The sequence below is a fragment of the Cynara cardunculus genome, unplaced genomic scaffold (assembly GCF_001531365.2).
Source record: "Cynara cardunculus var. scolymus isolate 2C unplaced genomic scaffold, CcrdV1 Un_Scaffold_8788, whole genome shotgun sequence".
Taxonomy (NCBI): domain Eukaryota; kingdom Viridiplantae; phylum Streptophyta; class Magnoliopsida; order Asterales; family Asteraceae; genus Cynara; species Cynara cardunculus.
In genome coordinates this window covers 5,781-11,594 of record NW_020204465.1, presented here as the reverse complement: position 1 = coordinate 11,594, position 5,814 = coordinate 5,781, and positions in this window count along the sequence as shown.

The window sequence follows — 5,814 nt, the reverse complement described above, 5'->3', positions numbered from 1 at the left end:
ATTATTTGATATGTACGAGAGAAATGAATGAAGATCTGTAAGAACAAGTTTACAGATTCTGATATTAAAAAAAATGAATATGTATCAGTCAAAGAAAATTATAATATCAGAAAACAATTTTGAATACAAACGAGTGTATTATCACCAAAAATGATTTTCGTATAAGAGACGTGATAATAACAGTATGAAGAATAGCTGAAACAGGTATTGGAATTATGTACGATGAGAAGTTACGCAAGTAAAAACTCAGGAAATACCTGTTCAGAGAATGTACTCGTTGTCCCGAAAAAAAAAATTTATTTTCTAAAACTAGTTATTGAACTTTCTAAGAAAAACTCCCCCTAGAAAGTAGATTGAAGTAATAAAACTTTTAAACTCAAAAAATAAAAAGAAAACAATTTAAGCACGGGTTCTAAACTGAGTGTTTAGAAACCACATTCGGTAAAGCACGGGTTCTGAACTGAAGTGTTCAGAAGCCATAGTTTGAAACTCCCCCTGCATCGGTGTATCATTGGAATGATATTCTGATCAGCATAAGCTTGACACACCTGCAAAACCAAATCAAGTAGATTTTGGTACCCAAACAGACTTGGGTCCTAATATGTTAGAATTTGGTTGGGGTATGTTGTAATTACCAAACCACTTCTTTCTATAGGAAGAATTCTTTTCAGCACTATGAACAGGATGACCAGGATTAAAATATGATTCATATAAGTAATTGGGATCATACCTGTTCTTACCTTTCCATTTGTCATGATAACTGTTATCTCCATGCCACCTGTTGAACCGTTTATTATTGACAAACTTGTTGGTTCTGCATGTTGAGCACAAAATCCTTCTCTTGCTAAGATTAAACAAATCATTAGTAGACTTCACAATGCAAGGAAGATTGTTAGTACCAACAGATGTATGAGATAAAGCAGAATCAGACTTATTAACCCATATGCTYTTHATCTTTGAAGAATAATTGGGTGATCCAATGACATACCCTTGATAGTACTGATTAGAACGAGAATAGTTCTTCGAAACTTTAGAATTAGGACTGCTTGAATAACTGTTCGAATATGAACAATTATAAAAGCTGGTTTTACACTGAGAAGGAGAACCAGTTGAGCTTTCAGCACAAGAAAAGTCTTTAACTTTTTGTAAAAGCTGGTCTCGTTCTATAGTAACTAAATCATATTTAATTTTCAGTTCAGTTCTCATGTTCAGTTCAGTTTCAAGGTCTGTCTTTAGATCAGACAATTTCTTTGATGTATCCAGGAGTTTACCTTCTAACTCCTTCTGAAGCATTTCAAACTGTTTGTTCTGACTTAGCAACTCTCTTTTCTCTTCATCTGTGCTGCTTTTGTCATTCTCCAAAACGATGTCAAGCCATTTCCTCTTCTCAGTAAGCTCTTTTGCAATTGHTGTATACTTCTTTGAAGTATTTCTTTTCTCTGTAGCAAATTGCTTTTTCTCTTCGTCCAAAGCCTTTTGCTTTAGATCGATGCTTTTAGACAGTTTCTGGAGCTGGCTCTGACAGTCTTCGGAGATGTATGTCTTTTCTTTAGCATGCTTCTCTCTTTCCCAAAACAATAAGCTGCTCAAAATCCGAGATTTGCTTTAGAAGCATCTTGGCGTTCAGTTCGAGAGAGTTAATTTTCTTCTCGTAAGATTCTCGTTCAGCTCCAAACTTTCTTTCAACTTCAATTATCCTATTCCTTTCTATTTCCATCTTTTGCCTTTCATCACATAAAATCTTTTCAACTTGTGAAACCTTTTCCTTTTCTAATGTCAATAATCTCCTTAACTCATTCAGCTCATTCTCAGTCTTGTGAAACTTGTCAGTTAAATCCTTTACATCTGAATTGCTTCTTGGAGAACGCCTCTCAGCAATTAGTGTAGTCTTAAYTAATTCAAGTTTAGTTGACAAATCAGCATTAGACGAGATCCACTTATCCAATTCATCATTATAACTTTTCCGATCCAAACGGCGATTGTTTTCAATCGTTTCTATCTTATGTTCAAATTTCTTCGTAATTCGTTCACTCTCCTTCTTTAATGTTTTGATATGATCCTCATTAAGACAATTTGTGCTATGTAAATTTATGGAATGATCTCTAAGAACCATATAATTYGTTTCTAACTGAACAATCTTCTCTCGCAACTCTTGATTTTCCTGCTTTAGAATATCTGCCATTTTAAAAAAAATGATCAGTTAAGGATCTATGCAGTGAAATCAGATAAAAAATACGAACAGTTAAGCTCAAAAAGAACAGAAAAACACACACACACTAAAAAACACACGCAAAAACAAATGTACTATGATCCAAAAGAAAAGCTAAACACAAACAATCTAAGAGACTAAAAAACAGTCTAAAAACAATAAACCAAGTCCAAAGAATATGAGTCTAAGACCAAATCACACCGATCCAAATCCAAAACAAACAATAACCACTTTTTATAATACAAATATGGAACAAAAAATATACTATCTGCTCTCGTAAGACTATCCAGAAATCCACTTGAAAGCTTCTAGAATGGTTCCACTTCTCACAGTTCTTAATTGGGCAACACCTTTGTATCAGTCACTTTTGCTCTGAAAGATCTGTTCAGATGGCTTCTGGTCCAGTACTCAAATCCACACACAGACAGACCTGTCCCTGCTGCAGCCTTCTTCTTATACAGCTCAAAACAGCTTCTCAAAACCTCGAAGAAACAGCAGTCTTCTCAAATCTGACAGTCACTGTTGAAGCTTAAACCTGTTATTGTTGAAGCTTAAACAGCAAGTTGAAACTTCAAACAGTAAAATGTTTTAATATTAACAAGGCTGCTGTTTAGTAAAGTTAATCAAGAAAATTCAACTACTTTGACTGCCTAAACAGATATTGATCAACTCAATTAAGCTGCTGTTTAGTAACCTGTTGTCAAAACTGTTGCTGTAAAGCTGTTGCTCTGTGCAAGCTTAACAGTCTTTGAATACTGTCAAAACAGCTTTGGAAGAATCTGTTCAAATGACACTTTGACTGCCTGCATAAACCTGTGAAATCTGAACAATAGTGTGTGATGACAACAATGTATATTTGAACTGCTGTTGCTGTTGCTTCCCACCAGCTTGGTAATGCAAATCTGCTGCTTCTGATCCAGTCCACAGTGTAAAAATTAACAGCCAAATTTCACACCTAGAATGCTGTTCTAGTTCACAAAACACAGCCAAATCTCATACTAGTGAAGCTGCTGCAGTTTTGTGTTGAAGATGATGGTTAAAAAAAACTGCACAACCTGTTTAGCTGCTGCTGTAATAAAGAAAACCTCAAAGAACCTGCTGTTACACCTTGCTGTTTTGTGTTGAAGATGTTGTTTGAAGACCTTGAAATGCTGTCACAATGTTGTTGTTGCTGCTGCTTCTTCAACCAACAAAATCTGTGTAGCTGTGTAACAGTGCAAGAAGGTAAAACTTGTTGTCCAAACAAAACAGCAAGTTCAAACACAGAACAGTTTTCCAAAACAGCTATGAACAAACCGGCAAAGGCCCTGTCTATTTCCAAGTAATTACCTGTTAAACCTGCTGTTACCTGTTTTAAAGAGATACAACAGCAATGTACTAAGACAGAGACTGTTGCTACAACTCTGTGAGAGCAAGATCAAACACATAAATCTGTTTCAAATCAACTTGCTGCTTCTGATTCAGTCCAAAACCGATGATACCTGTTTCTTAAACAGATCCTACTATTGATTACAAACACAAACCAGTTACCTGCACTGTTAAACAGCTAATAACAAACCTTTGCTTCTGCTGTTCTTGTTTCTTCACTACACCAACAGCTTCCAAACATGCTGTTCCAAAACTTGTTGCTTCTGCTTTAAAACACAGCACTTTAAAAAAAAACACTCTAGCAGTCTTCATAGCCTGCAGACAGTTCACAAACACAGTGAATGAATCTGCTGCACATTGCTGTTACCTGCTGCTTAGTTGCTAAACCTGTTACTGCTGCTTATTTGCTGTCCAAAACAAACTTTGCTGTTTTCTTTCTAAACACAAACACAGCACAAAATGCAAAACAGATCCTGCTGTTGCTATCAAACCAGAAAATGAAGCTGTCAAAAAGAAAGTTGCTGTCAAATGAAATGAAGCTGTCAAAAATGTGCTGCTGTCTTCCTCTTGCTGACAAAAACTTGATGCTTAAACCTGCAACTTGTTCACTGTTGCTGCTGCTGTTGTGTAGTTTCTGCTGTCTAATTTTGTTTTGTTGTAAGTTCTGGCCAATCATAAATCTGAAAATTATTGAGATGTAGAAGTGGAACTCTCACAGCAACAACCTCCCCGAGCATGTATTTTCCAGAAGCTGGGCGTAATCTAGCAATAGGACTATTGGGAGATATTTTAACCGCACGATTGGTACTAAACACTTGATTGATTGCAGGAGATTGTATTGGAACTGTAAACCCTACTGGATTATTGAACAAAATACCAGATTGAATCAAGAAACAACAAACAAACAAGAATCAAGGTAAGAGGAATCAAGCGGATTAGAAGTCCGCTAAAAAACTTTGATGACCAATTCTAAGTTCTATACCGCTCGAATACCGGACAAGAGTTGATCAGTTTAGGTATAAACCGCTCAAATTAAAAACTTGAGATGAAATTGAAAAGCAAACCTGATGAGTTGTGCGGTTTACAATCCGATCAATAGGTCTTGAAGATTAATACCGGACAAGAGAAATTGATTGTCTCTTGAAGCAAACCGGAGAATAATCCGATCAATAGGTGAGCGGTGTAGATGAACACCGGCTGAATGAAGGCTTCAAGTGATGAGCGGTGTATATGAATACCGCTTGAAGTTTACCTCTCCGCTCTTTCTTGCAAATTTGATTCACCTTTGATTTCCTCCTCTGTTCAATTGTCCAGAACTATGAAGATAACTTGTAAACCGTTCAAAGTAATGGGCCAAAATTAGACTGAAGCCCAAACAAAATTCAAGTGATTAAACCGGGTGAATTTTAGACGGTTTAACAAAAGAAAATGAACCAAAAAAAATTCAAAATCAGATCAAAACACTTAAAAACACAAAAACAAAAAAAATTAACAACAAAATGGATCAAAAACATTGATTTACAAAAAAAATTAAGAACACAAAAAAAATTTAAAACACAAAAAATCGATTAAATCTTGATATAAGTTGATCAAATCACAAAAATTTGTGAATAACAAAGATTCACAATTCAATTTCGAACATATTGATCATGTTTTTAACATCAAGACACAAGATTTTATGGAAAAATCGGATTAAAAACGAAAAAAAAAAAAACAAGAACACGAAGAACACGAAAAAAAAATTCAGAAATTAAAATCACTTATCTCTTTGATTTCTTCCGTCTGATTTCTTGCATCCTGCTCTGATACCAATTGTGTGTCCACAATCACTGATCAATCTTCATATTAAGCTTCCTTCAATGGCAGATTCTTAGATATTACATGTAAGAACTCAAGAACACTTGAGAGAAAAAGTCAACACATATAATCTCAGTCAAACTCTATTATTAATCTGAATATTACAATTAAGCTCCTCTCTATACTAATTACAAAGATTAAACCATATTTATATGGTCAACCTAACTAACAAAGTCAAAGTCAAAGTCAAACTAGTCTAAGAAAGTCAAACAAGCTGACTTTACAATTATAGACTAAAGTTAATCTTTCAAGACGAATACAATTAATACTGATTTCTCAGTCCTAACAGTATAAATAACTGCGGATAAACATAATCAAATAGAGGATGAACATCTCATTTTAAAATATAAAAAATCTAAAATATAATTAGAATAATTATC